The sequence below is a fragment of the Balearica regulorum genome, chromosome 11 (genome assembly GCF_011004875.1).
Source record: "Balearica regulorum gibbericeps isolate bBalReg1 chromosome 11, bBalReg1.pri, whole genome shotgun sequence".
In the NCBI taxonomy this organism is placed as follows: domain Eukaryota; kingdom Metazoa; phylum Chordata; class Aves; order Gruiformes; family Gruidae; genus Balearica; species Balearica regulorum.
In genome coordinates this window covers 20648982-20671448 of record NC_046194.1, presented here as the reverse complement: position 1 = coordinate 20671448, position 22467 = coordinate 20648982, and the positions used below count along the sequence as shown (strand labels likewise).

At 44.6% G+C, this 22467-nt stretch overlaps 1 protein-coding gene across 1 annotated transcript in view; it reads right to left on the bottom strand.

Annotated features, from left to right (window-relative positions):
- Positions 1-19612, bottom strand: part of PAK3 (p21 (RAC1) activated kinase 3) — a 153433-nt gene extending 133821 nt beyond the window's left edge. The window contains exon 1 of the mRNA XM_075763619.1: positions 19593-19612. The gene's annotated coding sequence lies outside the window, so the exon portion shown is untranslated. The remainder of the gene's footprint in view (positions 1-19592) is intronic.
- Positions 19613-22467: the final 2855 nt, after the last annotated feature.

The following is a 22467-nucleotide window of genomic DNA, read 5'->3' as shown; positions in this document are numbered from 1 at the left end:
GCCCATTTTTCAGTTTGAATTTCCCCTTTCTCTCTTGAGGTAAAACAGAGATGGAAAGGATTGATCAGGTTTTCTAACAAGATTCTTCAGACCTGCTTCTCTAATTCTCTGCAAGCTTTAAAAGCAGGCAATAATAATAATATGAAAAATTAGCAGACTGCTGTTAAGTTGTCACACTTTTCTAAGACACTAAATACCACTTTCCATTTTCTCCTTATTTGGATTTTTCCTAACACCATTCCTACAAACAAAGGGTTAAACTGAGTCACAGTTTAATCCATTCCCAATTATACTGCTGAAATGGGGGGGGGGGGGGAGGTGAATCTTGGGGGAATCAATGCTTTGCTTCCATGGAACAAATGACCCCACTCAGCAGTGTGCTAATTTATCATTGTTCATTTTAAAAAAGAAGCTTTATTGGAAGTTTAATACCTTTTGTTTCCCTGGAAATGCAGGGCTTGCCTTGCCTCTCCCACACAATAAGAGAGGAGAGAGAGGGCGAATCCACCCAAAACGATCTGACAGTTCTCAGTGTTACTAATAATACTTCCATGGGAGCAGCTCCCGGATTTTATCACCAGAAGTCACTGATAAAGGACACCAAGAGGCAATATCCCCTGTGGAGATTGGGAGCATCAGGTAAATTCTTTCACTGCACTTTTAAGTGCCCAGGGCTTATCAGCAAGGCTATGAGGACTGTGTTACCTTGTCAGGAAAAGACTCGGACCTGCAGAGGCAAAAAGACAACTGAATCATCAGATTTTGGCTAACTAAGTGAATTAACAGGAGCCTACCTAATTGTATTACTTTAGTCACACAGGAGGTTTCCCTCTGGCTCCTGGAGCTGGTGGAAGGCACATCTGCACACTGGGATCACACAGGCTGGACCCTCACACTACAGACATAACCACCAAGACAGTCGGATTTTTTTTTCCACGCACCTGAGGAGAGATGAGCCCAAAGAAAAGTTTCAAGTCCTAAAGACCACATCTCCAAACTGCAGCCATGCTACAATCCTCCCACAAATTTAAACATTGCTGTAGTTCAGCTCAAAATGCACAGTAATGGTTTGACACAAACCCTGCCTGCAATGAGCAGGAGCAGCTTCCCTCCCTCCATCGCCTCTTCCATCCCCAAAACTCAGCTTTAGCCCCACAGCAACCCTCCCATGCAGTGAGTGGTTCCCCAGCTGTCCTCCTCCTCCTCCTCCCCCCCTTCGAGAGGCTGGGAAAGCAGGAAATCTTTCTTGATCTTCTGTTAACAAGCCCCCTGTCACAAACCCATATACCAAGGACCAGGGGGAACACTAATTAAAGGAGCAAATATGCCCTGGTTTTGAATATGCAAGGGACTCGGTGACACAGCCTGGATTTCAAACCAGCTGGCTTATTGTGGGGCAAACAGCTGCTTGATTTGTCAGGCTTCATTGCCTGTTCAGCCCAGCACCGGGCTACAAATACACTGAAAGCAAGATTTCCACCAGCACATGTGAGTAACTTCCCCTCCCTCAAGCAGGCACATAAGCCATCCCTTAAAGTGGGTTAATTAACACTGACCCCATTTAAAGCCCCTTTATACACAAAAAAAGAATACTTTTTCTGTGAATCCACAGCTTCATCTGCCAGCTACCACTACATTGTGCAAAACTGAGCTCTCTTTTTTTTTCACTTGCAGGGAGAGGGATTTGGTGTACCCTCCACATTCAGAAAGATCCCCAGTAGACAGAGAAAGGCCTCCGATAACAGGAGAACGCGTAGGTGGAAATATCAGCTTATTTCACTGAAAAGCACAAATAGAATTGTGGAATGAAAGAAGCACATTCAGAGCACTCTGTTAGGAAGGTTGGGCTCAGCACTGTTCTCAGAGGGACTTTTGTCTTTGATGCTTATATGTTTATTGGAAAAATGAGCAGATAGAATATATATCATGCACTCATGTTAAGGATTCTCCTTTCTTTACGGCTATTCACACACACAACTTTTTATCATCTCACTCAGAAGCCAAGTCATCTTCCTTCCCCATCAAAAGACCTGCAAAGCCCAGAGAAACTGCTGGAAAAAACCATTTTTTCTAGCATCTTTCAAATACAAAAGGTATCTCAAAGTAACGAGTGAGCATGTGACTTACTAATTTGTTGCCAATAACTCAGACTCATATGCTTCATGCCAGACTTACTTGCAAAAAAAAAAAAAAAAAACCAACCCCAAACAAAACCCAAACCAAGAAACAAACTGATTCCCAAAGTGTTGTCAGACAATTTCTCCCCTTTTGTTGCTGTTATAAAATTTTAGGTTATTCTTAAACTACAAAACATTCAAAGCTCTGAGTGCTTCTATTATTCCTTGTAATTTGCTGGCCTCGAACCTGAACTTTCAAAAAAGCCTGCCTTCACTGCAAAAAGACCAAAGAGTGTGTTTACAGGGAAATTGTTACCCTTAGATTAAAGTCTAGCGGAGATGCAGCACGGTGGTCCTGACCTTGAGATTGGTAAATGAGGTAAACTCCACCGGGAAGTATACAACCAGGTTCAGTCAGTGCCCCTGGGGTAAGAGCTGGAATATCACTAACCCCCAGCACCTGAAAAATCAAGAGTCAGGCCTCAAAATAAATACACACAAACAAACAGCAGTCTCAGGGTTGGAGACTGGGAAGGTTTCTCCTCTTTAACATGCAGCTGGCTCAGATTTCTACTCACTCTTCCACGGATGGGGAACATAGGAAATTACTTCCTTAAGGGATGCTGAGAGTATCCCTTGAATCTAAGAGCTGAGGCCTTAAGGAAAAACTCAATACAGCAAAATCTGGAATAAAATAACACTGTGAGATGGGCTTTATCTCCATTAGGACTTTGCACCAGTATCCATGTGCCCCTTTTTCCAAATGAAGACAAAATTCCCAATTTCCACAGTTTTACTTTAGGATATTCCTTAGAGAAAGATCCTTTCTGGCTTCCCTTTGCTATCGTGTGTTTTTCTCTACTTCCCCCTCCCTTTAACCTAATTTGTTCCTTCAGATGTACAACTCAGCTATGCCGATTCCATAACTAGTTCATAATATTTTTACATTAATATTTTACATTATAAAAGACCAAAAAGACTGTATGAAGAAGCCCCTACTGTTATTTCTTGTTTCTGCCTCAGAGAAGACAACGTTGCTTAACACGGTTCACATTTCCCACGGCGTATCGCAGGCACAGCAGAGCCCTGTATATGCCATGCTATCTGCATTTCTTCTCTCCACCCTCCAACCCTGTATGTCTGGCTACTGGACCCCAGGCATGATTTTAATGGGTGATTTTTATAGGTGTGACAGCTGGAGTAAAGTACTTAGCATTTGTGAAAATCAGGTCTCTTGTCTCCAAAGCCAACCTGGGCATTCAAAAATCATTACTCAGATCCTAAAAAATAATGAGATTGGCTTAGAAAACAAGATGGTTTTAGATATTAGATGTTTTATTTGCCTTATGGTGTTTCTGCCTTTTGCAACTATGTATTCAAGCCCTCCTTCCCCCCCCCCCCCCTTCACAGCAAGGAGAACTAGAAACTTTCCTCTGAACAAAACCAGAGACTCTTCCCATAAATCACCTGACTTATGGAGCTGGGATTTTAGGAAAAATGTACAACCTCATCAGATTGATGATAATTCACAGAAGTGAATAACAGTGCATATCCCCATCAGAAGCACATTTTCTTGTACAGGTTTCTTTCAGGTAACAACAGCATTGGAAATGCTTTCTCCCCTCCTGGATGCTGTTGGGACTGATCTAGTCTGTTACCCAGTCTCTCCTAGTTATCACAAAGGGGACACTTACATTCACAAATCAAGCACATTTGCGCTTGGACTTACAGATCTATACAAAAATGTATTTCAGAAGAAACCTCTTACATTGCTGGAATTGTCACACTCACTTCACGCAGCCCGAGATACTGCAGGAGACTTTGTGCCCTTTGGCTGCGTGAGAGAAACATCAAGGCTCTACGAAACCCAGCAATGTCTCCCCAGGTTCGGGATGGGATAACCAAGTAGCCTGAAGTCTGGCTTTTCAGGAGGCCTTGATCCAAACATTTCAAAAGCTCTGAGGAAGGCTTAAGGCAAGACTTAGCTTTGTATCTTACTCATGTTGAGGGTGGGAGGGGAGGGAGCAAAGCATTAATGGTATATATCACATTACACCAGCATATCTAAACCAACCTGCTCCTCCAGCACGCCCATACGCAGCATGACAAACTAGCCCTAAGCTGATAAAAACCTACCAGACAGCAGAGGGGCCAATAAGTAGCACACTATGGACAGAGTTTCAAGTTCCCCCTTGAATTAAAAAATGCAAATGATTCTAGAAAGAGGGAGTTTTTAACATATATTTATACATCTCAGCCTTGCCACATTCTTTGAGTTCCAGTGTTGCATTCTTTTCTGGGAAAAGGGGGATGACAAGATGATGCGCCTATTAGTGGAAATAATCAAATAAAAGCTTGGCATGAAACAAGAGTCCACCCTCTCGGGACCTCAAGCTGGCAGGAAGGTCACACTTCCATCTCCTCTCATGATTCAAGGGCAACACCTCCCATTTAACAAGGCAAGCCACATCCTTGCGCTCTTTTGCTGGCAACATACCAACGGCTGTAAGACAGCACCGCTCAGCAGTAGCCTGACCAAACCGTAACATTCAGTTCTGCTAGATCACCCTGGAATACAAGATATCTGAGACACTCAACAAGTTACCAGGCTGAAAGCTTTCAAGAGTCATCATGGCTGTTTCCAAGTTGTTCTTCCAAGATAGAAGCCTGCCTCCTTCTCCAAGAAGTTTTCTTACAAGTATAGCAGCAACATACCATTGCCATAATGATGCAGAGGACCACAGGTCAGGGATCAGGACTTGGTAGTTGTTTATCGATGCTTTGCTTCCTACACTATAACAAGAATCAGTTTTAGCTGGAGATGGTGCAGCTGAGGACTAATTATATTCCTACTGAAGTTAATGGCAGTTAATTTGCCTACCACTTTCACCTGTGTTGGATAACTTAAGGACAGTCAGCTAGCAGTGCAATGAGAGGTGGAGTTACACTAACGTGGGGAAAGTGGGATGTACAGTCACAGTGAAAGCAAAATGAATGCAGGAGCAAAGATCATCACAGTATGTTCTGCTTAAGATAATTTCAGAGGTCTATCTTTATATAATACATTTTTGGAAGAGATATGCATACTTACTGCCTCCCTTTTCTCCCTGCAAGTTCCCTATGCTGCTCTACTAAGAGTCCCTGGTAAAACAAACTAAACATACATAGCTTTTCAAAGAAGGCATCAATGCCCTAAAATAAATAATCCTCTAAACCCTTGTGCATTGCAGCACTTGCTGGGCCTTAGGCAGGGGGAAAACAAGACAAACTGCAGCTGTGAAATATGAAGTAAGACAGGAATAAGAAAACATTCCTTTCTCCTGAGAAGCGTATGCAGAGCTGCAAGCATTTTGATCTACCAGTTTAAATTAGGCCTTGCAATCAGTTGCCTCGTACACACGCAGAGCTGTGAAACAGTTCTTGCTGAGTGCGTACAGTATGGGCCTGCAAGCGGAAAGTGTCCCGGCAGCACCGGGAGATGAACAGAACCAGCAAGAGGAGAACAGCAGTCTTGCTCTTCCCGTCTCCTTTGTTATTATTGTTTTATTCAGTTTTCTTCCTCTCCTGTCTTCTGCTAAAACTTTTTCTGCTTAGAAAAGATCCATGACTGTGCATGCATGGAAGGACGTAAATCATGTCACAAGATGTTTTTTAAGGTTTAAAGATGTTTTAATCTGCAGGTAGAAAGTGAGTACTCACAAGAATTCTGGGAAAGAAGCTGCTGACTGGGGAGAACATACCGTAGCTCTTGTTTTCCAGCCAAGAGGCCTCCCAGCACGCCAGGTACGCTCAGCTCAGGTACTCTATTAGAAGCACTTTTGCTCAGCCTTCTTCTGGTTTTGCAAGGTAGGGGGAGAGGTACTCCCACTGCTGATATAATTAATAGCTTCCATCCACCATATCTAACTGTATGTTAGGTCTGAAAATGGGTGCAAGAACAAGTTCTGACTTTCTAGTGCCAGTCCCTGGTTAACCGTGAGGTTTTGATCCCCAGCTGGGTCATCACACCAAGTGGCAGCATAAGTCACCATATTTAGGGAGAAGGAGAGGTCTGTTTTCTAAAACACTTGTGTAACACTGATATCTCAGCATCTTAAAATACCTACTTAGGAACAAAGAACCTGGCTCAGTTTAGGTCAAGTCAGAGGCACAAAGATAATCAAGACCAAAGCTGAGTCACTGTCAGCATCCAGTGTCTCTGAGAGCCATCCTTGTCCTCTGGCCTTTCCAACTGTCCTTCCCATAACAAGGAGAACAGAAGACATCCAGTAGCTGCTGACAAGGGAACAAAGGAAATATGCTGTGGCAGTAAGTTAAGTTAACTCAGCTTGAAGGAAACAATATTAGGCATTCCAAAAGCAAATAATTACACTAGCCCTAACTAAAGCTGTCACTCTAGAGAGTCTTGCACAGAAGAACCAAGACTTGCCCATTGCAGTCCTGCCATCTCTGAACACATCTCTCTTCACAATTTCTTTTTAACTTCTTTGGACGCAAACTTTCCCTTGCTGTTGTTTGTGTACATGTATGAGCGTGGCCTTCTTGAAGACGGAGACTGCCAGGCTGAAAGGCTGTCTAGCACCCCTGCAGTCTCTCCAAGAGGTTGTGCGTCCTTTGCAGAAATGTTACTTCACAACTTTTCAAAGCACCTCAACAGATTTTGAAAGATATCCCTATCATGTAAGCACCAGCATGCTAACAGGACTATTTTTCCTATCCAGCCAACAATGAAAAACATAAGGAACACAGCACTGACATGTGCAGGCACCAACTCTTAATTTCTCACAATAGTTGCTTCTGGCTGTTTCTGATTTCCGTCACTTATCAGAACCTAGTTGTTACTGTCAATTGTCTTCCAATGGAGTGGCATATGTTATTTCAAGGGAAGAAACTAAAAACATATTTCAAAAGGGCTCAATCAACCCTGTCAGTATAATATCTGGCAAGAGAAGAACAAATTAGGAACACCAGAACTTAACTTGAATGGTTTACTATTTCATACCATGTACCGCTATAATTATCTGTGGGTACAGGCATCAGCAAGGTACAGGCAGAGCAGAATTTTTTTGTCAAGTACTGAAGATCTGCATCCCAGATGATAATAAGCATTTCTTTAGGTCCTTTCTGCTGTGCACTTATATAAACACCCCCTGCAGATACTCTCCAGTCCCAGCTGTGTGTGAGCTGAAGGTAGTGCATACCAGATCTGATAAGAAGACAACTGGTTTGCTTCACGGCGCTTTTTGAGGTTTCAGTATTTCAGTGCCTTCTACAATGAGTTGAAAACAAACCTATTCCAGCATTTTAACGTAGCAGAATCATTCTGAAGCATCATCCACATTTAAATGGCAGTCTTTCCAATCAGGACATGCAAACCCGATGACTATTGTACCAAGCTGAGATGTGACAGATTCAAATACGAGTCCTCGATGTAAGATGAAATTGCCCTGACAGATGAGGGACCTTGAACCTCTATTACCTGGTTCAGTGCTTCAGTTCTCTATATGATTCTATAGGGCCACATTCGTAAGCAGGTACACCTACATGCTGAGCAACTTCAATTTGGGCAGCTGACGATACAACAGAGGAACGGCAGCCCCTGCTAACAGCCTGACAATGTATCTCCTGTCAGTAAGTGCCCTACTTTACAAGTTGATCATTAAAGAGTAATCGGCAATCTGTAAGCATGTCTTATGTCCACAGATCTCAGTACAAGTTCAGCACCTCAGGTGAGAAGGGCCAAAGGAGCCATTCTTGTCAGCTTCCCCCTTGTCATTTTGTAGAATGCCGTATCTCCCCTTTCTTCACCTCTATTTTACACCAGCACTCCATTAAGACAGCGTTTCTTAAACAAGGACTCTTCCCTGTGCCAAATGCAGGAGTGACACCTAAGTAATCCCAGAAAGTGAGGGAGATGGAGCCAAGGGTGAATATTAACTGAGTGATTTCTAGAACCATCTTTCATATCCCACTGTTCAACTTTTGGTCCTCCAGATATAAATATTTTCTCCTCTATGCATGTCTCAGGGACTCCCTTGCAGATTTTACAGCAAGGAGACCAAAGCAAAGACTACTGGTTTTAAGATGTTTTTGAAATACAGATTCACCCAGAACTTTAGGGAGTGCATACACACGCTGTTAAAATATTATTCTTTTTTCTTATATATATGTAATATTAGATCCACCTCTGCTGAATTTCACTTGCCCTTGGCACAACTTACATAAATGCTGAAAGAAAAGAGAAGCCTTCTCCTCATTGTCTTCATTTAAGGGAAAGAGGTCCAGCTTTGTATTTCCAACACTTCCAGAATAAGCAAAGGATGGTACTGAAGAGCACCTCTGTTCGCTCGTACTCTCAAGCACTTGAGACGGGGATGGGAAAGAACTAGCATTGTGCAACAATCCCCTTCCACAGCGTAACGAACGCTCGTTTTCCCTGGCCCTGAAGTGCTTGTCTCCTTCACCCACAACGGAAAGAAACAACAGAATGCTCTGGAGGCACGGGAGGGGACAAAAGCAGCCACTGAAAATTGTTCTCCCTGTTGGCCGTATGTTGCTTACTTAGGTAGCTGGAGATGATTGGTTCATCGGCTAATTTTTTTCATCACAGAGGTCACCATAAATAAATTCTGCACAAGCATCACGTTGAAATGGAGAGATCGGCAGAGTCAGACTCGCAAACCCAACAGCCTTGGGCAACCTGTTCCTTTCCCATTCCGCCATTAAATGCTCTTTCATCAGGACACCACAAAAAGCTTGACATCAGCTGAGACCGCTGCCTGTCACATTGCTTTACCATCGCCTCACAGTTTCCCCACACTCCTGACATCTTCAGTTCCCCTTATACTCCCACTGTGAGCAGTTTGGGGCTGAATCTGGCACAGCCTTACCACTCTCAGTGCTGATTCAGGGCAGGGGACCCAAGGCACAGTATTAGCCATGCCTCCTTTACTCACCTGTAAAATGGAAGGCAATTTTCTACATAAGGCTGGAGACTGGGTGTCAGCTCAGGAGCTGCCCCGCACCGGTGGCAAGGATGAAGCAGGAGACGTGCAGTTTCTGAGCTATGTGTGCTCTGCCTTTCGAGACCACAGACCCAAGGCAGCAGGTCAGATGGACCCAGCTTGCCAGCTAGTTGAACTATCCCAACTTGTATCTCACGGGTACTTGATAATGAGCAATCTAAGTACTCAGATGCCTGAACAGAAGGAGGAATTGCTTTCTAATTAGAGCCATGGACACCAAAAGAACTATATAGCTAATAAGCACAAACAGAATCATCATTAGAGGAGACTTTATTAAGATACTTACAACTGAGACTGTAGCCGTTTGTTCTGCCAATGAGCTTCGGTAAAACTGGTGCCTGGTGTCCTTTAAACCTCAACTGGCTTAATTAGACTAGTTGAGGATATTTGATACCCCATCCCTTTAGCCTCTCTAAAAATAATCGCATCATGTGTCCTATTTATTAATTTTTATTCATATCAAGACACTCCTCTGTTTCTTTAGGGGGCATTTACAAAAGTTAAAATGCGGAGCCTGCCAATACATCCATCCTGTATATAATGAAATGACCTTCCAAGGATGTAAAACCCATCTCCCTGAAAAGTCAGAGAGGCTTTGTTGGATTTGCTGAAGGTAACTACAGCTTGAAAGATGGCATCTTTGCCTAAGAGGTTGGAAAAAGTGGTAGCTATCATGTTTGAGTGTATTATTAAAAGTGACAATTATCTCTGGATGCTTACAATTGGAACTTCTGATTTCATCGACTATAACAAATGCACCACTGCTGTTCTGGATGGCCTAGCATTAATAAAGCAAACCAATGTTGAATGCCCAAGGCCGGGACCTCAGGGAGAGCAGATGGTGCCCAGGATACCCATTCTCACATTAGCATAAGAATAGTACGGAGTGGGTCACAGATTGCCTTTAAGCAAGCTTTCAGTTGTCCACACAATCTCTGCCACCCACCAAATGAGACAACAGCATTGTTTTGGCTTTCTAATTTAGGTAATCAGTGCTTCGTTACATAAAACGTATTTCACAAGCAAGTCAAGTAATAAAGAAATCCATCTCCTTTGTAATAACTTGCACTCCATAAGCACCTTATTCAAACTCTGGACACATAACAAAAGGAAATGAACAGTCCTTGTTCATATGCATTAAAACACTTCAGGACAAATGACTTACAGTTCTTAAAATGAGACTTTTTTTTTCTTAAATTGCTTCTAATTTTGTGTGCAATCAATGGCAGCTGTAATTTCTTGTAAGCGCAAATGGTATATCCACTGATAGCCAACTTGACTCTCTCATTGAGAACCAGAACGAATTCCAAATAGAAAATTGGAAGCTGTGCCTCAAATTCTTTAAAAATAGCATGAAATCCACATGCTTACCTGAATTCAAAAATAAAACTGTCCTGATCTCAAAAGACCAAAACTTCACCCCATTCCTAATTTCAGCCTCCGAGTTAAGTAAAAAGCAGCCAAGGCCCGGACTCTCCAGAGTTCAGATCGAGACTTAGGATATCATATGCAACCTCTTGTGAAATATTTTGCCCTTTCTAGTAAACACAGGTAAGTTCCACTTTAAATAAGGTGTTTGTTTCACACAATGAGTGTTTGGTATCTGCAGGGTTTCAAATAGATGGTTAACCTCATTCCAAGTCAAGAGTGCAAAAATCTAGGGATGGCAGTGCCATGGATGCACTAGAATGGATCTCGGCAGGCTGACCAAGCCCGTAGTTTCCTAAGCTGTTCTCTGAAACAAGCCTGAGAAAGAGCTAGCAAAGGCAAGTCACTCCGCACCACAGGCACACCCCAGATTCCAGACATGGGTGATGGTGAGGCAGCTGAGAATTACAGATTTACACACAACACAAACTGGCACAAGGAACAGACGAAAATCTTTTGTTGATGTTGCTGTTCTTGTTTCTCATGTAACACAGTTTTCATTCCCTAAAGCCAATGTACTAATTGCCAACCGAAAATAAGTCATCTCATCATCGTACTTGAATAAATACCAATAGTTCCTGAGCTTGACTGGAAAATTCAAGAAGCCATATCTGGGCAGTGAAAGCAAATAATCAGTTCTGTATCTTGCTCATTCCTTCATTTCCTTTTAAACAAACTGCTTGAAAATGATGAGTTCTCGAGAAACATTTTGGAATTGAGGAAAGCTTTTGGATAAGCCGTAGGATGTTTGGGGTCACAAGATCACTGGACTCCACTGAATTGTGAGTGTCCTTTCTTGGATGAGGAGTTCAGAGGAAGGCTGAGGATTTTGTGATTGACAGATGAAACATGAAAAAACACGAGGGACAGGGACTGAAAGCTGGTTCCCTATGTAATCTCAAGCAGAGTTGCTTCAGGGCTTATTTTTCAAAACTGTTGAGCTTCAAGAATTTCAATTTTCACTCAAGTTCCTTCCAATCAGATACTTCTGGGAATGGAAGTTCTAAAAATTACACCAAATGAGAATTTGCAACTTTGCCACTGGAACGTAGCCCACTGAGAAGACCCACAGCTCAATACTCAGCATTGTTTAACAGAAACTGTAACTCTCGCAGCATTTCTTGACACTACCTTTGGGGAAAGAACTTTCCACTGTTGCAGGTGTCTCCTTGTAAGTGGTTCCAGAAGGCGAGCAGATGCAGAGAGGTGGTAACGCTTGCTGGAGGGGAAGTGTCATCCCCTCCTGTCAGTGCTAAGACTTCTCACACTCATCACAGAGTCAGAACGAGAGAAAGGAAGAAGACAAACACAAACATTATGGTAAAACACTATGTATGTATGTATTTACGCTGCATTTATGCTGGATATTTATAGCCATAGAGTTGGGATGATATCCATAAAAGCGTTATTTTAAAATGATCTCTAATATCTAATTTATTCTTCTCAGATTCTGCTAAGCAGCCAAGTTGGGGTGGTCTACAGAAAAAAAAAATACACTGTAGCTAAAGCACTGCAGGCAAGTGCTGAATGTTCTGTAAAAACATAAACAGTTTCTTGCCTGCAAAGCTCCTCTCCCTCAGCTTTCTCATCTTTCACTCCTCAGTTCCCAAGATACTAGAATTTCCTCAGTTCTGTGGTTACCTAGAGTTTTCTCATGGAAACAAGCACCAAACACATCATGAAGAAAACAAACAATAGGCAAAAATCCCCTAAAAACAGCCTTTCAGCTTATTATTCCCTGATTCTTCCTGTGCAGGCTCAGAGCCAAAGATACTCCAGCCACAGCTGAGGAGATCAGTGCTAAACATCGTTAGCCGTTAGCAGAGGAAAAATCTTAAAGTAAACAGTTCTTAAAGGTATGATTTTCCCTCCGATAAAAATTTAGGAGGGGCAAAACCAAGTGACCTCTTTATCTCCCCCTCCCTTCATTAATTAATAATACAAGCCGTAACCTGAAAATGGACAGTTTCTTTGACCCTGTGGGAAAACCCACGCATACAGGCATAAGGCTTCTGTCCCATTTGTCACACGGGTGCTGTGATTTGCGGGTGGTATGGCAGAAATGAAATCCCACACTGTGACGAAACCTCATGTCATCTGTCGTGGGCATGTGCTCTCCCGGGGCACTCTGCGGTGGACAACCGGCCGGGCAGGCACTTGCCTGAAGTGCCTTTCTGAATATGAAAGAGGAGGATATTCGATTTCAGTTCTTGCAACTATTAAGGAGTTCCAGTGAAATGGTAGTTAAAGATCTGTCAGGCCAAAATGTGCTGCACTTAACGTAGCTTTTATATTATTTGCCTCTAGCTGTCTTTGCAAAGAGAGAGGATGATACTTAGCATCCTTTTCTATGCTCTAAGATCTCAAAGAGATAAATAAAAATAATTTTCTATCTGGAACAGGCAGGGTGCAGGGAGGTTAACTGAACAATCCAGCCTCCCACAGCAAGGCAATGGGAGAGTCACGGACAGAATCCAAATCAGCTGATTATAGTCTGGTGATCTCTGCACTAAATTGATATCTTCCTGTATTTACAATGCTTTTTCTTGGAGAAGTTTGTCCTGCCAATGTGTACCAAACCCCTCTGGAAGCCCTTGCTGCACAAGCTTGGGGTTGTTTCAGTACCAGTGTTTCCAGGGCTTCTTCCAAAGGTCAGCGACCTTACTGCCTTGTTTGGTTTTGGGCCCTTTCTGACTTTTAATTTAACCGGAAGGATTTGATTCATTGTTTCTCAGCAATAAAGTGTTTTCCTTAAAAGAGCTAATCAATTTTGATGAGGCCCTTGTGCAACGGAGAGACTGATGATACGTTAACCGTTAGGTGTGGAGCAAAACTGAAGATAGGGGCAAAAACTCCTATTGAGTTCAATGGAATTATGATTGGCTTTTCTATGCGTATCTCTTGCCTCTGCTCTATCTCATATTTTAATGTATTTCTGTCACTGCCTCAGTATGGAAGAGGGAAATGGTAACCTCTCCCATCCCTTGCTTAGCTTCTCTTTGTTTGCCAGTATCACCAAGAAAGAAACGTTTCCCTGGCTCACTGCAGTGCACCCTTACATCGGTGTTTCATCGGGCTACAGAACCATAGCTTCCTCTATGAAGTGGGCAGATTAAAACAATTAAGACATGTTTTCCGCCTGCACCATAGATAACTAAAACCTAGAACTCATCAACCACAGAGTCACGAAGACCAAGAACCTAACAAAATTCAAAACGGGATTAGAAATGTATACAAGTACTGTCCACTAAAGAATCCATGCAAGTTGGCGCCCAGGACATCTCCATGCTAACCCTTCTTGTACCTGTGCTGCTCAGATCTGCTTAGCCTGGCAGAAAGGCTGCAGTGCCAGAGCCCCCGCTCTGCCCGATCTGCCCTGTGTTGTACATGCACCCACAGATGGGATGAAAGTGATGGGGTTGACAGCAAGAGCTGGGAGACGAGCAAGGAAGCGAGGGAGTCCTGCAGGCATGCAGGAGGTACCATGTGTGTGGGAAATGGAAGCTCTCAGCTGACGGTGCAGACCTGAATCCCCCACGTGAATATTTACGTCCTCAGCAATACTTGCTTTCTTACTCCCAAAAATCTTCAGCTGTGGAGATGCTGCAGCCTCCCTAGGCAGCCTGTTCTAGGATTTCATATCACTGCTGCTGGAAAGCGTTCTTAAATTTATAGTTACAAACTTCGGAAAAACATATTAAGCTGCTGAAAAGTGTTATTAAATTTATAAACTTCTGAAAAACATATTAAACTATGTGCTGATCTCTGAAGGCAAAAAATGAGCTATAATGTGGGGACATGGACTAGCCCACAAGTTCCTATGGTATGGACTTTACGCTGTCCCCTGGGCCACCCAGGACGAGTCATACCAGGCTAGAACAGCAGAGCAGGTGACCTTCAGACCTACTCTAATGTGGCAATTCTTATGCTTCCACAAAACCAACAAGTTCACACCAATTGCCAGACAGCAGGTCAGTTTTTCCAGCTGATCCTCTGTCTTATTATGTAAGATACACTGTTTGATTATTGCTCTCTGCTAACCTCTGCATAGATTAGCTATTAAGGACTAGAACAGAAATTATTACTGAAAATTCAATCAGTGTGTAACTGATTTTTAATACATCATCATGTGTAGGTCAAAGTGCATTAACCTGCCTGAGCCTATTGGAAAAGATTTCATTAACGAACTCTGTACAACCTAACAACAACATTACAGAAAAGGAGCAGTGGTCTAGGAGATGGGAGGCATGGGAAAAATTAAGTCTAAACTTCTCAACTTCAGCACTCACAAATGCTGTATTTAGGAGGGGACATTGTCCATTATTCCACCTACAAAGGAGGTTTTATTTTCTACATGGTTTCATCTCTGCTTTGGCTGACACGTTCCAAAGCTCTTGTTCGTGAGGCGCTAGTGACACGTGAGGTGAGAGCAGGTGATCCGTACCTTTCCCTTTCCCACAAAAACACATCACTTCTGCAGTGTTTGATGCTCACGGTCACAAGCCGCCTTGCAGAAAATGCTGCCACGTGGTAGAATCCAAGGTTTGAAGTCTGGGAAACTGCTGACACACCGGTCTGTGACTTGGCTTGGGGCACACTGGACAGTGCAGTATCAGGGAAGGAATGTCTTACGCCATACAAATATTACCGGATGGATCCACTCCAAAATGAAATTAATCCCTTAGGGGAAAAAACATGCCAACAAATGGGTTTCAAGCACTTGAAACTGCAAGAGGCTCACAGAAAACGCCACAGATGGAAGGAGATACGTTAATTCAACACTTAATCCAGCGCTGTAACGCAGTCCACAGTCTGTCACATAATACTGGATTTGAAGGCAGGATTTAGGAGACTCTGTGATATCACTAGATAGGTTCATTGCAAGGCTATAGCTGTGCCAAGCTTAACTTCACATCAGAGCAAACCACAGGAAGATCTTAGTGCACTGCATTGCTCTTGCACTACTACCACTGGCTCCAAAACCCTGTCTCAACAAGGTCTAGTTAGAGAAAAAAATCAGAATATAGAAAAAACTGTAAGGCTGCCTGCAACCAGCAGCATCTACAAAAAGGCCCCTTTCACATCTCTTCTAGCCTCACTCTCTGTATGTATGTATGTATGTATGTATGTATCTGTATCTAACAAGAAAGTGTAGAAAAGATGGAGCTAGACTCTTCCGAGAGGTGTACAGTGAAAGGGAACAGGCACAAACCGAAACATGAAGAATTCTGATTAGATATTACTTATTTTCAGGAGGATGGCCAAACAATGAAATAGCATCAGGGAGGCTGTGAGACCTCCATTTTTGAAGATATTGTTAATTTAACTTAACCAAGTCCTGAGTAACCTGCTATAAATTGGCCCTGCTTTGAGCAGCAGGTTGGACTAGATAACCTCCACAGGTCACTTCCATCCTAAATTCTTCTATGATTTTTCCTGGGTATATTTGGGACCATACCATAGGGGCTTAGTAAATATTAATATATGTTTGTAACACTTAAGCTGACCCTCCCTCAAGAATGGAGGCAATGTCAGTGCTCAGCTAAGATGAGTAATAGCACTACTCACAACATACCCACAGTGGTCAGCATCCGCGCTGGAGAGCTTTACACTCAGAAACCTTCACCAGTGTACTCTACAAACACTTCATCCACCATGGTCTCAGTGTGTTCGGGGAGATACTACACATATCCCATGGTGCTCAACAGACCAGGACCCTGTGCCTACAAACAACTGGTTCCATAGTGAAACCTTCTAGAATGTGATGCACTGGAAGAAAGATTACTGGGGAGAAACATTACTGGGAAGAAAAAATCCTATAGGATCTCAGAATGCATCTCATTCTATTTGAAGGGCTAAGGCTTCAACTAGGAAGACAATTTTAAAGCACTTACTTAATCTTAGAGAGCACTGTGAGAGACTGGGAGTACTTACATATACTAGAATAGTTACGATCTGATGATTTAAAGTGATATCTATTGATGCCCAAAGGTATTTTTGGGCCTATACTTTCTTCACTGACTGTTTGTTTTCATGTGGTTGTTTTGCCAACTACTGACAATCTGTTTAGAAATATCAGGGAACATGAAATCTGGAGGTGTATCAGTGTGTGAGCGTCCACTCCAAAACCTCTGTGAAAATAACCTTCAGGAATGGCAATCGGCCAGAGATGCAGTTTGAAGCCAGCTAAGATATGAATAAATATTCATGGCAGCTAAAGATTTTGGATTTAATGCCATTCTGCTAACGCAGATAAATATTCAGATTTTCTTGGCTTCTGAAGACTAAACTCAGTTTAAAAGAGAAATCCAAACAATACCATCGAAGTAGCATTGCCGCTGCTGGTAGGGGTTTTGGGGGAGGTGGAACAGGGTTGTTACCTTCATTTTTAAAGACCAAGATGAAATCTGTGTAATTCAAACATCTACATCAGCAAGCAGACGCAGAAGGATTCACACTTCCCAATGGACTCTGGATCACTGCTGCCTCATGGCAGAGGGATGGGTCTACCTGTACCGTACCGTTCAGCACTACGCTGTGCTTTTACCTACAGGGCTGTACTTCATTACCAGGTAAAGCACCTCTCACTTATTTTGACATCTTTGCAATGAATAATAAAATCCAAAGCTAAGATTTTACTACTGTTACTCCTACCCACTGTGCCGCCTTCTCTGTCCTAAGGCAAATGTTTATGTGGTATAAACCCCAGGCTCACAGTTGAGCATAACCGACTCTGTGATTACCTTCGCAAGACTCAGTTTACACAAACAACATATAGCGATTATTTCCCTTTCTCTGCACATTCACAAGCAAAAGGATAACTGTGGTCTACAGCCCATTATTAAAACTCTTTGCAACTAACCACACCACCAGCCTCTCGCACACCAGCTGGATGTTAGCCAAAGCTGAAACCGTGGGTCCGCTGATAAGTCACTTCACTCTCTCAGATGTAAGGCAGAAGCCTAATTCACATGAACTTTTAAATCGTTCATGAAAACAAACTTTTAAATTATTTTCAACACACCTTCAGACTTCATGGAAGGAAATGAGCAAAATGACAGATAAAGTTGTTTTTTTCTTTTTTCACAAAACAGCTCTCAGTCTGCATTATCTCACTGCTTCTTATTTCTTCTGTGCCATACCTTCATTTCTGTAAGTCTGTGTAGACTGAACAACTTGCACTTTCTCTTGTGACCGCAGTTTCTGTGAAAGGTTAAGAAAGGAGGGCAGTCACTCCTGAACGACTCTAAGTATCACACTTGTGGCTGGCCAAAAAGGGGCAAAAGGAAAGGAATGGGAAGAGGAAGTGCAGCCACATGGCAGTGATAGGCCAAGGTCTTTTCCACTATCTTTCAGTGGCCTTAAGCAAATCCCTTCCCTTATACATTGCTTTACATCTAAGTAATATTAAATTAAGCAGGCTTCTGGCAAGACTTCCAAAGTACAAGGCTCAGCTACCAGTATATGGATTTGAGGCATCAAAGCACTCTGGAATTCACGGTGTTCAGCTCTCTTAGACATCAAACATAAATTTAAAAAGGCAAATGAAGATAAATATAAACAGAATCAGCATTTGTGATCCCTACTTAAGAAGCTACCGTCAGTGTAAGAGCCATTGGAACAGCCGTACCCATTCAGCTCATCAGTCTCCCTATCTTTTAAAACATGACGGAGATGACAGCAGTCAATACATTTATTCTCTCAGTTAAGATATACTTATCCTAAGCTGAGTTTTTGTATGATCCTGACAATTCTCACTCAAATGAGAATTACTTGAGAACATACAGACCACAAGTTTCACCTTTGTGAAGAAAACTATTTACAAGTGAGGGTACCATAGGTTCTTAGAGCAGTTACTTCTTAAAAAATAAGTGAAAAAGATGGTATGTGTTCCAGCAGCCAGTAAGTCATCCCTGCTGGGATCCCTCTTAGTGTTAATGACTTTGCTGCAACAATTTTTACATGATCTCAGCGCTCACTCTCTCTGTTGGACAGTGTGCCCAGAGTTTGCCAAAGAAGAAAATCTAAAGCTGCACTGAAGTGACAGTAACAAGGGCACAGGGGAGCTCTGCACCTCATCCAAGCGGATGGGGGTTAATGTAACCTTCTACCTTGATTCAGCAGAAGTTCACAGCACTCATCTCCATTTCCAATATTCTGTCCACCATTAGCAATCTCTTAAACTGCTCAGCCAGCTTGATGGTGTTCCCTTAAACTAGGGCATCAGCTCTAACCCAGGCATGGATAGACAGACAGATGGGTTATGTCACTGGCAACACAAGGAGTTTTAGGTGGCAATTGGTTGCAAAGGGAGCTCATTCCAATTATTCTCTTCCTGCGAGTCTGGAAGTGACTCATGCAATGACAGTCAAGACCATCCCACTGAGCCTTCAAATTAAAAATAACAACAAGGCAAAAGTTGAGAAATGTTTAATCTGTGAAAAGCAACTGGTCTTAAGATATTGGAAGGGGAAATCACTTAAGGTATATCTGGCATGGGAATGAACTCAGCTCAGCCTAGAGGGCAAGCAGCCCAGCTCCCCAGTGGCTCACTGCAAGGAGCCTGCAGACCCCTTCTTGGCCTCGCACCCTCTGTTCCTGCACCCTGCCAGGCCGGCTCCCGGTGCCTTCCAGCCAGAGACAGCACGGCACCCTGCTCCTCCCCGCAGCACCCAGGCCTGCCCAGCACCGCCAGGCACATGCAGGAACGTTTTCCGTGTAGACAATACTCCCTGGAGCCTCACACAAGCCAGATCCCCCAGAAGAAGAAGAGAGGGTTTGGGGTGGTTTGAAGGCACAGATTTGGAAACTATCACGGAGAACTGGGGAAGTGACAAAGGGCTCAGGGGCTCTGCCCGGTCCCTCCCAACCTGCAGCCCTACACGGACCCCGGGGCTGGGCTTTGTTGCTGCGGCTGGCCGGCTGTAGGCTGGGGAAGCAGGCTGCAAGGAGCCTGCCTTCCCCTTTCCACCCAGGACAGAGCTGTGCCTGGGCACGCAAGGTAAAAAAGCAAAGGACAGACCTTCTCTCTGGCCTCTTCCACGCTGGGGAGGGTGCGCTCGTCCTCCCGGCCGCGGCCGCGGCTGCCGGCGGGATGCTGGCGGGCCGGTCGCGGTGCCTTACCAGCTCCGCATGGATCTGCCTGCCGGGAGCCTCTCTTATTTTTTCTCCCCCTCCTCCCTCCACCTCCTCTTTTCAGGGGGGACAAAAAAGGGGGGGGGTGACACCTTTCTATTATTATTATTCTAATATATTCTGGGGGCTTGTGGTTCCTGCAAGCAGGCGGAAGTGAAACCCGTTTTCGCCCCCCTCCTCCTTCCGCGATGCTCCGGGGCTGGATGCAGCCTGGCGGCGGCCGGGTGCTCCGGAGCCGGCGGGATGCGGCCGCGGCCCCCAGAGCCCGGGCCCCGTTTGCCCCCCGGGCGGCAGCGGCATCCCGGGCTGCCCCGCTCCCGGTCCCTTGGCCCCCAGGCGGGATGGGGAGGCGGTGCCGTTTCCGAACGGTAGAGGTTGTTTTGGAGGCAAAATAGGGGGGAAAAAAAATCATTTTCTTCACCCCGCTGAGGGGGAAATCTGCCCGCGCTCGGCTGATGGAGCCTTCAGGCGAAGGGCTTGGCAGGGGATGCGGCGTGCGGGGGGTGCGCGGGAGCGGGACCCGCGTTGCGGGGGGTGCAGGAGAGCGGTCGGGCACCTGCAGAAGCGCTGGCGGGGGGGCCCGGTGAGCTGGGCGGCCCCGCATGCCTGGGCAGAGCCCTCTGAAGGCGGGAGGTGCAGAGGTGGCCGCGGTTACTTCAGTGACAGGCAGTTACGGCTGGCAGCACAAGAGGAAAAACTACAAAATGCAATTAAATACAACAGCATCTCCCAGCTCCTTAGTGACATCCTGTGGTACGGGGGCACTACTGCTGATGGCCAGCTGAGCTCCGATTTTTACCGAGGACCCCACAAGGCACTGGTGCAAGTTACGCGCCGTCCACTGGCTCCGGCAGGAGCAGCTGCCTGCCCGGCATGGGCAGTGCCGGGGCGTTTGGTCAGGGACCCAAAGCACTGTCAGCGGTTTCGTTTTAAATCAGTCTTCCGCCTTCTGGTGCTGCAGAGCTGCTCTGTTTCTAAAAGGTAGCTGGGTCTCAGGCACCGTGGGGATTTGTGCTTTATAAATGCGTAGCATCTTCCACAGTACACTATAGAACAGAGAAGGCTCACATCTAAATACTGCAGCTGGCCTCATGCCTAGACTGAGGAGCAGAGAGTGAGACACCAAATGAACATCCAGCTAACTAAGGCAAATGTTAATTCCTTAATTCGGCATGTGTCATCATGTTGAAGCAGACTTGCGGAACATCTCCCCCAGCCAAGGTGCACAGGAGTAGAGACGAGGCAGTGAAACCCTGTCCCTCCCTAAGTCTTAGCTACCCTAGAGAGCTCCCCTATCCACCTCCGCTGTCACGCGGCACACTGGGGTGCTCTGGTGACCTGTGGCCGAAAAGGCAAGAAGAGAAAAGCCAGTGAAAAAGAGCAGAGCACATGGACCTAAAGACCACAGCCATAGGCAGGAGGAAAGCATAAAGTCAGCACTTACCGGCATAGCTGAGCTAACTGGGTTCATGCCACTAGTAATGAGGATTTGGTGGCATCAACCTAAAACTGTCTCCACAGCCCCTGGCAAGCTTGGTAAGATCCATGCCACCATGTTTACAATGCTCACAGATCCCAGATCAGAAAGATTAAGGCTAGCCTGGGCAGGCCTGAACACACAGCAACTGAAACTCCTGATAATTGTTTGGAGGCATGTGGGTGCTGGTGGTAGATGGGCTGGAAAAGGCTCTTCTAAACTCTACTACAGGAGTTACAGCAGATGATACAGATGTTCACAAGAGATGACTGGGACACTTTACTGATGTCTCTCTCCTCCCCAGAAGCCACCTACTCACAGCATCGTGGTGGAGCTTAATCCCTGTAAAATTCTGGCACTGCCCCTTCCTTCTTGTGGTCAGTGATGGTGTCATCTGTTTTGTCTAAGGCACGTTTAGGACCTGCTGTTCTGGACTCCGCAGATTCATCTCTGTGCTCAGTTTTGTGTTAAACATTTCCCTCACATCCCAACAGCAACAGAGCTGCTTTGTCAGCTGGCTGCATCTATCCCGCAGCCTCAGGGTGTCTGCAGCCTCCGCATTGCTAGTGGACAGCCGAACAGCCACGTCAGCAGAAATGCCCTCTTCCAGGTGGTACTGGCCAGAAGATTGCACCTCATCCTAAGGAGTGCACGCCTGGACACACTGATGCATGAATTTGTGCCTTGCAGCTTAATTACTGCAACTCCCTATGCTTTGAAATAAACCACAGCTGGTGTAAAACACAGCAGATGTCTGCTTAGCAATGGAGAGCAGCCCAGTGCTTTGCTCACCCTGGTTTCTTACTAAGTACAGACTTTGGTCTTCTTTTCTGATATTCAAAGCCCTTCATAATATTCTTCCGTGGCCAGGTCCTGATGCAGTGCTGCAGCCATTGACAAGGGGGTAAGACAAGACTGTGGGACTTTCATCTTTCCCAGGCCCTATGGAACTTACTTTGCCTCGTGGAGATACAAATAACCCAGATCTCAATGCATCCAGAAGTAAAGGCAAAACTTCTCTCCTCAGCTTCATTTCTTCGCACAGAAACATGCAGAGAATGCGAGTACCCAGCCCAACAAATCCAAGCCCTATAAACTAATCAAGCTATTCCTCTTAGGGGCTAGATAGAAAGCAAGGCAGAGAACGAAACAGCTTTTTTCTATTTTAAAATACTTGGGAGGCACACGAGTCCCACAGAGATGGGAGCCATCTAAATATATATAAAGACATGGCGAGATAAATGAATCCATCTGTTGTAATCTAGCAGTTTCATAAAACCAATGA